The following is a 12,591-nucleotide window of genomic DNA, read 5'->3' as shown; positions in this document are numbered from 1 at the left end:
CTTTTGAAGCAGCAAGCATTTTCTCTTGGTGAAATATTGCTAAAAATGGTTTCCATCTTAACTAAAGATTGCATTTTCTTCAGTTTGAGACACCTTGGATTGTTGATGGAAGTATGGGCTTTTATGGGCTAATCTCCTAGAAAAATATCAAATTTTAATTTTAATCGCAATTCTACCTTGATTTTTTTATAAAAAAAAAAAAGAATTTCCAACTTTCTTGAAAGCCCCACTTCTGCTCATGAGTGGCCATTGGATCATCATGTAACACCGCATAGTCCAACCATTGCAATGTGAACACCGAAGCTTCCTTAAAACCCATTGGAAACTCTATTAATGAGAGAGAGAGAGAGAGAGTCATTAAAGGAGATTTTTTTTTTTTTAGTCGGTCCTCTTTATTCTTTTCTCTACACTCACTCATGAGACTTGTGCTCTCGCTCTCTTGTAGGACGTGAGTCGCCCACGCCAAACTTACGCGTCCCCTACCCCCCATCCTCCCGAGGAGGTGGGGATTGAACCCCTCACCTCCCCTTTCCATGTTGGAAGGGTGGCCATCACGAACGGAACCCGATGGTTTATTAAGGAGATTGAAAAGTAGTTGAAAAAGAGGTTTTTATATACTTATGATAAAAAAGAGAGCATTCTGTCTTCTTCCTTTATATCTCAAAAAAGGATTTGACCTGGTTCAAAATCAAGGTCGGACCAATCGTTACTTTGATTAGTATAATAAATTCAAAGTACCAACAAAAGAAGCGTACAAACTACTGAAAGGAAGATGATTACCATAGATGAAAAATGTGCATGCATCATAATTTTTATTTCATCCAAATATAGTTCATTCCATCATTTAGACAGGCTTACTTGTAATTACTAAGAAGAGCACCTCTTTAGTTTGTTTTCAACTCAGCTTTATAATTATTGAATCTCCCCCTAGAGATGCAACGCCGGGATCACCAGCTCTCTTCCTTTCGATCAATTGGCAGACCTCCAACGTTATGCCTGCCATATAGTTTCCCGCTGCAGCGAATGCAATTTCAGCCTTGACATGGATTGTGCGGCTATAAGTCTACGTTCACAAGTCCTGGAGGGCAAGAAAGGCCCAGTTTTTTTGCCATTTCGCCCATCAGCATCTACATGGTGCCCTCCACGTGAAGCTTGAAACCAGAATCAGAGTATAAAGCATACTAGGTGAGGTCTATGTTTGTCTGGATTGCCTCTTCTTTCTCCAATTCACAATCATCCGCTGCCGCTGGAGCAGTGCTGCTCTTTCCTGCTCCATAAATCATGTGCTGAAATGCCCTCAGTTATGCAACACCCTGTTCACCCTGCACATCCACTTCTTCCCGTATCAGGAAGGAACGCTCACTGACGCATTGTGAAGAGCATTGACGCTGTCTTTTGCTGCGCAGAATGCAACTTCAACATCAAAATTCCATGCACTTTTGGAAGGCACGCCTTGAAACATCACCTCCACGATCATATACTCATTCTTGTATTAGATCTATTGACCTGCACTACTGATGCAGTGTCTGGTAAATTTTGCACATTCGACTTTCACGTTTTTGCGCAGTGCAATCTTAATGTAAATCATGATTGCCTTCCACAGTTACCACCAACAATAAAGATGGCCATCACCTCCATCAACTCACACCTTACACTTCGTCCATCAAAGATGATGCCAGTTAGTACCTCTGTGACCTTTGAGAGAAAAAAAAAGACCTGAATCTGGGTGCTTCTGGCTGCAATGAATGCCCTGCCCTTGATAAATCATATCGACATGCGTTTTACCCACGGTATGCTTTCATCACAGAAGTGGTCTCTCACTAACCTGACTTTAGCCAACAAACGGCTACAAGATGCTGGCCCATGATGTAAATAGCCCTGTTCTTTTTTCTTTTGTTACATCATATACAGACTCAAATCTCCACAATAAAATATAATCAACAGGAAATATGGTAATACAAAATTTATTTTGAAGTAATGGAAGTACCTGAAGCCCCGCTATAGCTGAACTAGATGAAGAAATTGCAATTCTGCAGGAAAAAGTGGACAGTGAGCACACAATTGGGGAGGCAGGAGACCACCTTTCTGTTTGATGTATCAGCTTACCCACTTATATGCAAGTCAGTTGGAATCACCGCTAACACTTGACATCCGATATTTTTATCTTCTGCAGCAAAATCAGATAAATATCATATTTTTGAGCATAAGACTTGTGTGCTCTATGTTATTTATGAATAGGAGTACTAACATTGGGATGCATAACTTGATTACGAATCAACTTGTTAGGAAGCTTGCCAGTCTTATTATTTCCCTGAAAATGAATATCAGATGTGTGCAGTTTGTGCAGACTTGTCTCAAGCTTTTGCATACTAGCTATCTAGCTTTGCTTTCACGAGCTGTAAATTCTTTTCCAGCAAGTGAAGATGGGAAAAGTTCAGTTCTAACATCTGCAGTCTACCAAAATTCAGTTATATTGAACTAAAGCCTCCCAAAAAGAAATCAAGCGTTCTTTTCTCAACTTGGCCCTGGCAACTTGAATCTCAACCAAAGCAACAATTCTAGCTCCTGGCTGAAAACCAGTCGGGCAGAGAGACAACATAGTAATTGCATAATTCAGATCCAAAAGCTTCTTGATACATACAGGATACACCACAGAAGAAGTGTCTTTATAAATCTTGTTGCCGAAGCAAGTTAACGCATTCGCTGCAACAAAGATCTAGTTGTCACCTCTCGGAGGTAAAATGCTGACCATATGATATAACCACTTTGTCATTCTGCAGTTACAAACTCAAACAATGTCATCATCAGAATAGCTAGTAAGCAGTACCCGTGCATACGGGACAGAGATGAAAAGACTGACATTGTTCATTTTGATTCTGCTAGATCTATGGCAATAGAACAAAGCTCTGACATTGCAGCTGTGCTCATGTCTCCAAGGCATCTATTTATCCTTGTTCATATGGATAAATGAGCCATATGGATAAATGAGCAAAACCATTGCATATGGTCAAAGATTCTGTAAAATAACACATATAGATCCATGGTCAAACAGAAAGTTACGAAGAGATTTGCCAGAAAAAGAAAAGCAAAACTACAATGCTTGCCATATTTTCAGAGAATTCAGGAGCTTTAACCTCAAGAACAATTTTGACTTTATTTTGGCAACTAGTAACAACCATATGACAACGCTTGACACGTGGCAATTTGATGATAAGGAGTTGGTATCCGAAAATGCTAGTAAAAGTACCTTCTTTCATGAATGTCCCTCTTTTTCTCTCTTCAGTAAAAAAAAAAAAAAAAAACTTCCAAATCTTTTTGGTCCAGTAGGATCTTAGGTAAACTGGAAGCAAACAATGAAATATCTCCCCATTCTTCTAGTCGCAATAAGTGGAAATTATTTTTGTCTTTTCAATAACATTTGTCCTTTCGTTGATGGTAACAATTTGAAGTATCTGCTACTGAATTAGCAGAAGCATTTGACAGTCTTGCCATCTTAAGTCATACTGCTGATCGACTTCTTAGCTTCATTATTTGACTTAGTATCACGATAACTCTCCTGGGAATTATTTTTCACAATAAGCATTTAGGCTTGTAGATATATGTGAGAAGAAAATCAACTGCAAGGTCAAATCAAATGATGAACGAACCCACATGAAAATTAAAATGCATATAATTTGGACCTCCCACAGGAAGTTGTAGAGATTGGCGTTTAAGACCACGATCCACAAACTGATGCATGGGACTCACCCTGACTATGGAATGCATGTCACAAAAGCAAGGTGAAGTTGAGCACTCTACTGCCAGCGGACACTTTGCCGGCCAGGCTTCTAGAGAAGAGGAGTTTTGGTGAAGCCAATTCGATTTTGGGCAACCAAACCCTGCAACTGATGAGAAGTTCCTATGGATTAAAGGGTAGCATACTTAATTGATGGAGTAGATAGAAACAATTGCCTGAGAAGGAAGAATGGTCAACCCAGAAGAGAAAGATACTGTTGTCTGTGAGACATACTTTCACTGAAGATGAATCATCTATTGCTCTTTCCAGTTTCCATGGCCAACAACATTTATCACACATATTGCTTTCATTGGAAATGATGGTACCGAATTTTTTGCTAACATAATTTGATTTGCTTTATACCTGCAATCCTGCACATCACATACAAAATGGGTAACCTTCAGAGTCCGGATAAAAGAATTTATTACCATCTGCATCTAAATCATCGGTTCAGTCCTCAAATCACATCCCATATTTCTGTTCAGCCCTTCAAATAATGACATGTATTATTATGCTCCAAGGTTACATGTTTTCTCTGATCTGTTCTTGAGAAACTGCTCATTTTAAGGACTCTAAAATCACTGAAAGGTATCTATAAATACTTATCTTGGAGCTGCACTATCATTTTATTTCCTAGCAAACTTAGTCACTCATTGTCTGGAACACTAAGTCTTATGGTAGAAGTTAGATGTGATCGACGGCTGGACCCAAGAGGGAATGGCTTATCAAGGCTTGTCCATATTCTTAACAGACTTGTCACGAGGAAATACGTGACCTCACCAGTCTAGTGATATATACATTCCAAACAGTATTTTGCATTTATATATAAAAACCTTCTCTTGCCAGTTGGATCCATCAATTGTTACTGCACGGCCCAAGATTGCTTGTCCTCCTAATGAGGATTCTCAGAATGTGGCCATTCAAAAAATGCTCATGAGCATCTACTCACATCCCATCATCTTGGGATGAAAAATAGAATCAAATGCAAAGCCTGCGAGTAGGCAATCTTGGGGGAGGCCTATGGATGCTATGCTTGCATATTCTTTCTCCACAAAAGCTGCATCGGATCTCCCCCAGAGATGCAACACCTGTCTCTCCATAATAACCCTGTCTCTCCTGCTTCTCTCCATAATTACCGTCTCTCTTCAATAAATTTGAGGAGCTAAACATAACGTCTGCCATGGTTTCCTACTGCAGTGAATACAAATTCAGCCTTGACATGGACTGCATGGCTTGAACTCTATGTTTGCAAGACCTGAAGGGCAAGAAGGACTTGGTCTTTTACAATTGTGACCATCAGCATCCACTGGTCTTCCACACGAAACTCGAAAGCAGAATCAGGTGCAAAGCTTGTGAACAGAACATACCAGGTGAGGTCTATAGTCATCTGCCGCTGGAACTGTCATATGAGGGATGGTCCATGTGAGGCTTGTGATAAAGCGTCAAATGTTTAGCCTATTGCTGGTGGAAGCAAAGCTGCTCTTATGCTCTATTAATCATGTGCTGAATTGCCCTCAGTCATGCAAGAACCTGTTCACCCCACATCCTTTTTTCTTCTCATATTAGGAAGGAACACTGTTGAAAATATGTCGTAGAGCGTCGGCTCTCTATCTTTCACTGCATGGAATGTGACTATGACTTCAACATTTCATACACTTTTGAAAGGCACACTTTGAAACAACACCTCCACGAGCATATACTCTTTCTTATTTTAGATCTAATGAACTGTATTTCCTAAGCAGTGTCTCTAGTAACTTTTTGCAGGTTTGACTTCAATGGTTGTGTGCAGTGCAATCTTAATCATCACAGATTGCCTTCCACCACAGTAAAGATTGCCATTAACTTTCATCAATTCACTCTTTACGATTCATTCATCAAAGATGATACCAGTGAGTACTATTGTGACCTTTGTGAGAAGATAAGGAACTTGAATCTGAGTGCTTACATCTGCCATGAATGCCCCTGCCCATTGATTACTCGTATCAAATGTGTTTTTCCCACAGTGCGCTTTCATCACAGAAATGATCTCTTACTAAACAGACTTTAGGCGACAAATGGATACAATGCCATATGATGTGGTGAGTAGCCATGTTCCTTTTTAACATCGTATATATATATTCATCCTCCACAATAAGTAGTAATCAACGGAAAATGCTCCAATACCAAACACTTTTAAATCAGGTTGCTGGAATAGTGGACATACCTGAGACCCTGCTATTGCTGAACTAGATGAAAATATTGCAATTCTGCAGGTAAAAGTGAAAAGAATGAGCACACGATTGGAGGTCCTCAAGAAATGACGTGCAATGTTGGTCTCGTAAAACTGCAAGTGAAGTGCATGTACTTGCAGAGTTGGGGAGGCACTTATCAATATGAAAATAATTTCCCTTCTGTTTGATGTCATGCAAGTCAATTGGTGTCACCGTTTCGATCGACTTCCAAGATTGTTGTTCTCTGCAGTAAAGCAAATAAATATCATATTTTGAAGACTCGAGTGCTCTATGTAATGAGATGAGGTGTTGATATTGAGATGCATAATTTGATTGTGAATCAACTTGGCAGGAAGCTTGCTGGTCTAGTTATTTCCACGAGACACAAACGTCGGATGTGTGTAATTTGTACAGAATTGTCTCGAGCATCTGCATACTATCTATCTAGCATTGCACACATGAACCGTAAGTTCTTTTGCTTTAGCACATGAAGATGGGAAAATTTCAGTTTTAACATCTAAAGTCTGCCAAAATTTAGTAATCTTAAACTAAAGCCTACAGAAAAAAATCAACATTTCAGCATTCTTTTCTCACCTTGGCCACAGCAACTTGAATGTCGGTAAGCGGTGAGACAATGAAGTCTTAGATTGCAAGTTAACACATTTGCCACAGCAAAGATCTAGTTGTCACCACTCAAAGGTCAAATGAAGACCATATGATGTAACCACTCCCACATTCTGCAATGACAAACTACAACTATATTATCATCGGAATAGTTAGTAAAAGCGATAACAGTGTATATGCGAGAGATGAGAAAGCTAACATCTTTTATTTTGATTGGGATCACTCAATGATGTTAGTGTTAGATCAAAGCTTTTGAAATTGCAGCTGTGCTCATGTCACCAAGGCATCAATTTATCCCATGGATAAATAAACAAGAACATAGTACACCAGCAAAGAATGTAAAACGACGTATCATCCCACTGGCCAAACAGAAAGCTACAAAGAGATTCACGAGAAAAAAGAAGGAAATCTACAACACTCAACCATGTATTCAAAGAGGTGAGAAGCTCTAACCTCAAGAACAATTACTACCCCTTATATAGCTACTAGAAACAACCATTCTACTCGTCATAACAAGGTCATCTTCAATCTCTTCGGTAACAATAGATCCAAATTTCTTTCAAGGGCTTAGCCTATCTTAATCAGATCTAGTCACTACAAGCTCCATCACCGTTCATGGCTAGGAATAGGAAAGATACATAGGTGGGTTTGTACTTGTTCCACGCTCTCCTTTCTTATGATCGGGAGATAATTTGACGCCGAAGGCTTGGGATTCCTTACGGCTTTGGCTCCGATAAAGAGAAGAAAACCCCAAGTGCCTCTTATACAAAACTAGCTTAGGTTCCTAAAGTAACAATCATTTGATTTAAAGTGGTCATACAATTAAAATTGCTTCTTCCAAGCAGGAGCAGTCGAACAACTACGGCACTCGGACTTCGGCATGGAACGCAGATCCACCGGGCACGGCAAATGTGGCCGCGCTCTTCCACCATGCCATACACGGGAGCGCGCCGCAGGATAATCATGAGAACGAGTTTGTGGTAAAACCACAGCCAAAGTCTTAGAATGAGGCCCCGTAACAGGGACGCACGGCAAGCAAATGTGAACAGCACGAACCGGAGGGAGGAGTGGAAGGAATCGTGGAGCAGCAACCAGGCGAGCGAAAACACCGATGTCAAACCGGTGAAGTGGAAGAGGAGGCGCGCTGCTCCATCACAGGAAAGAGCAGGGCCGAGAGGCGGTGGTACCCGAGTAGCGACACGCCCCAAAGAGAAATGCAGGAGGAGGCTGCAGATGGCGACGCGGGTGGCGAGGGGGTGGGTTTCAAAGGGTGAAGGCGACTTCCCCTGGAATTTCACTTGGATGAAGTTGGCCAGGACAGAGACAATGGAGGGAAGATCCATGGTGCCGTGAGAAGGAGCAAAGACGGGGACATTATTTATACTTTCCATTTATGTGCTAGGGAGTCGTGGTCAAGCACATACTTTTCAACTTTAATGGTGACGGGTGACGGTATCGTCACCATTAAAGTTGAAAAGTATATTGGACTACGACTTCCTTGAAATTGTTAAGGATATCTTTAAAGGAAATACCCGTTGCATCTTAAAATTTTTAAAAGGGAACTTGGAAAAGGGGCATTTGGATGTCCTTGATTGGATGGACGTCCAAAATAAAGATGATTAGATTGATGTCAAAAGAAGATTATTAAGTTGATGTCCGTGCCACTTTCCATGAAAAAATAAATATTAAATGATGTCCCTATTCTCACTCCTCACCACACTATAGAGAGGACGAAGGCCTAGAACTTTATGATTTACTTTTTTATTTGGTTATATTGACAAGGGACACAAGCCATAAGCCTATCGCATTTATATTTCTTTAGTCTTAAATCTTATAATTATATCAATTTAGTCATTTTAGTTAATTTTGACTAGATACGATATGGACGGCCACGGAAAACGTTTAACAATAATTTAATATTTTTTATTTTCTCTAATTTTTTTTTTTTTTTTATTTTTTCCTTTCTTCCTTCTTTTGCTGATGATAGGTAATAGCCAAGCAAGTTGGCCTCACCAAATCTAGCTTAGGCGAGGCTAACCCTCGTAAGGCCTCGCCCAAGCCAAGGCGGCCTTGCTTGGGATCACTCTCACTTGGCCTAGCCTAGCTTGTGGTGGGCACCACGACCCTCACCCAAGCGAGGCCAACCGCTTGCAACAACCGAGGAAGAATAAAGAAAAAAAGAAAAATAATAACAAATACAAAATTGAATTACTATAAAAAAATTATCTATATTAGGGCTAGACGTGTCTTGGGACAACTAATGTCCATATCAGTAATTTCCGATTAAAATTAGTTGAAATGACTGAATTGATCTAATTCAAATTGACACAAATATAATAGATTTATAATTTTCTTTAAAAAAACAATATGTCCAACTTTAACTTTGAGTGACCTTACCCTCACTCCGCATAGGATCCATCAGTACATAATAACCTAAAATATTTATCTTCATCAATGAAGTTGCAAGAAATGGGCTTGCAAAAATAATAAATAAGAGCAAAACATTAAGCCAAGCCTAAGCCCAAGCCTAAGTATTTCATTTTAGCCTTTCTTTAGCCTTGCTTCATTGCAAGGGAAATTACAAGAGCAGAACGGAGGAGAGAAAACAGAGCCTGGCCAAGAAGAACAAAAAATAAAAGAAAAGAAAAGAAGGAAAGAAATGGAGAAAGAGAGAGAGAGAGAGAGGAAACAAAGGGAGCTTTCGCTCCATGCACGCTTGGGAGAACTCGACAAGACGGATTAATTCTATTTGGTAGCAAATAACTTTTATTTATCTAAGTGCAGGAATTTTCGTAATTAAGCCATAAATTATAATTATTCAGATTATGCAGTGTAGAGAACAAAGAGAAGGAGACGTTCTGGAATGCTTCATGTTCTCTGTAATGTGTTTCGTTTCCCGAAACTAGCTGAAAGTACTGCAATATTTATGCTAAATTGCTCTTGCATGTTCCCTGTTAACTTGTCATTATGCGATTGGTTTTGCTATGACCACATTGCATTTCTGATTCTCCCTCATGCCTTTCATTTCCTCATGAATGATAAGTCGGAGGGAATAATTTCTCAAGTCAAAGGAAAATTAATGGAAGATAAGCCTAACGCTACATGTATCACCCGATGAATGGATTGGTGATTTGTTGAGATAGCCTCCTTAGTATACCCAATATTTTCTCAAGTCAAAGGGGACTCTCAATGCATGCACATTTGAGAGGCTTGGTCAAGCCCGATTATATTTCTTTCATGGAAATTGGTAAGGATTCGAAACTTTTATTTATCTAATGGAACAAGTTTTTGTAGTTAATCTATAAATTAGGTTTTGTATGGATTCTATGTTGCCGGGTTGATTTTAGAGGTTTTCAAGTTGTGAAATTATGTTGTAAAAAAAAAAATTAGGTGTTGCATAGCAAGACTTCATGAAAGTTGATTTAGGTTTTATGGTTTTGGTCGTGATAAATTTTTTAAAATTTTGCATGCTGTTGGAAACAATTTCCCAATTACTATGTTTGGCAATGGAATTTGCCCTTCCCGGGCCATCTTTTGGCTTTATGGTCTCTTAATAATTCGAAAGAGTTTTTGTTGAAAGTAAGCTCACTTGAATTAGAGTTTTGAAATGAGTTGACTCTGTTTGCAAAGTAGTTGTTAAGAGCTCTTTTGTCATGAATGATTTGACTTTAAGAATATGGCATCACCTACTGAAGTTTTAGTCGAGGTTAGTTGACACGTAAGTTTGAATATGGCATCGCCTTCAATAGGATTTTGAAACTTTTTTTGATTGGTGTAACTTTCGATTTGGATTTTGGTTAAGGGTAAGTTGTGATATTCTATAAATTTGTAAAACTCATGTTTTAAAAGTAATAAATTATACGTTAAGAAAGGCATTGCATGATATGATTTTGTTAAAACAGGCATTGCATGATATGATTTTGTTAAAACAAAAAGTACAGTTTAAAACAAATTTATCGCATAAAGCCGGATGAAGTGTATACTACCCTTTTGGTATTTGGAAATTTGAATGAATATTTCCAATCAGTATAAAAACCGAGTTGAAGTGATATCGCTCATATTTGGATTTTACTATACATTATATATTGGATTTGGATAAATGAGTCTGTAGTAGTACTTTATAATATGCACGGATGCCCATTTGCTTAGAAGAGATTTGTGTTAGTCACTAAATTGTGGTTGCTCACATTATCTATATCAAATCTTTTCAAATTCTTCAACTAAGGTAGGATGTGAGTTATCGGCAATAAAATTTTATAGTTGGATTTTGATATGAGTTTAGATACTCGTATATGTCTAAAATGATATTTGTGGGGTTTAATTGAGTTTGGAAATACATATTATATACACTTACTTTTTGATGAATTTCCAAAATCTTGATTTTGTAACCTACTCACCTTTTTATCAAGTATATGGATGAAGACATATTTGATAACATGTTTACGTTGGTTTATGTTTAAGGCTATCTTTTCTGGGCAGGAGGACCTTGATGTTGTTTTCCCTATTTTTATAGAGTTGGGGGATGACAAATGTCAATGATAGGTCTTATTCACAAAATCAACAAAATAAAACATCCAGTAATATATAGTTATTGTTTCTCCATTTTAATATAATCTTATCAATTTTATACTGCAATAATAGCTGCTCATCCCTTTAAATACCCATCTATAGTACCATATTTTGCTAAGCACGAACGCACCTATTTTTGTAATCGTTGGATGTACTAAATCTTGTCAAAATACTTTCAAAGCAGCTGAACATTTCCTTTTTGGTGAAATATTAGAAAATAGGTTCCCATCTTGACAAGAGATCGCGTTTTCTTGATTTGAGATATCTTGGACTGTTGATGGAATCATGAATTTTTTATGTGTTAATTCCCTAAAAAATTTCCAACTTTAATTTCAATTTCAGTTCTATTTTTGAACTTTTTTGTCCCAATTTTCACTATGGTCCCACATATATCCATATGGTAAGGGTCATCACGTGACTCCCATGGTCCCATTGCAATGTTAACATCGAAGCCTCTTGGAAACTTACTCTTAGAGAGAGATGGAATTGTTGTCATGGAAATTACCCAAAGGTCGCACGTCTATATATATATATATATATATATATATATATATATATATATATATATATATGAGAGAGAGAGAGAGAGAGTTTTGTCTAGTTTTGTCTGGGTCAATAAAGGAGAGGAAACTAAGAAGTTGTTGAAGAGGTCTACTGGGAGAGAATAAATATGACATAAAAAAAAATGGAATTCTATCTCCTTCTTTCTTTTCCCAAAAGTATGTGACCGGTTCAAATAAAATGGGTCGACTAAATTAGGATAATGTATTTGAATTTTAGCATAAGGAATATACAAATGTCATCTTTTTTGAGAAAAAGGAAAAAAAAAGTTATTAAGGAGGAATATTTGTGGAAACTTTTTAAAAGAGGAGAGAGATATGGGAAAGGGTACATGTGAAAGGAACAACTTGACCGATGAGAAATTAGTGAAAAAAGGGAAGGAACGAGAAGGGCATAAGTGGAAACATATGATGACTAAAAGTCTTGTTACAAAGAAATTACATTAACTAGGTCATTGTCGTTACAAATTATTTCCTAATGATACTTTTTCCTCCATTTTTTTAGGAAAAATACCAAAAAAATTCTAAATCTATTACACTTGTACTAATTCAACCTAAACTTTATAGGCAAAAAATAATAATAATTCTAAACCTTTCAATTTTACTTATTCAGTCCTCAAACTTAAGACAATTTATCAAATAATCTTTTAAGTCAATTTTGATTGGAAAACGCTAGTCCCAACTAGTCGTCATGTGGCGACCGGCACTAATGTTGACAAATATTTTTATTTTTCTTTTTTCTGCTTTTTTTTTTTTTTTTTTTTTTTGTTCCTTTCGCTAGTGGTGGTCTTATATTAATGGCTAACAAACTTGTCATGACACAAGAAAATTGACCTCACCAATCTAGTAATGT

The sequence above is a fragment of the Eucalyptus grandis genome, chromosome 4 (genome assembly GCF_016545825.1).
Source record: "Eucalyptus grandis isolate ANBG69807.140 chromosome 4, ASM1654582v1, whole genome shotgun sequence".
Lineage (NCBI taxonomy): Eukaryota > Viridiplantae > Streptophyta > Magnoliopsida > Myrtales > Myrtaceae > Eucalyptus > Eucalyptus grandis.
This window is presented reverse-complemented; position numbering follows the sequence as displayed.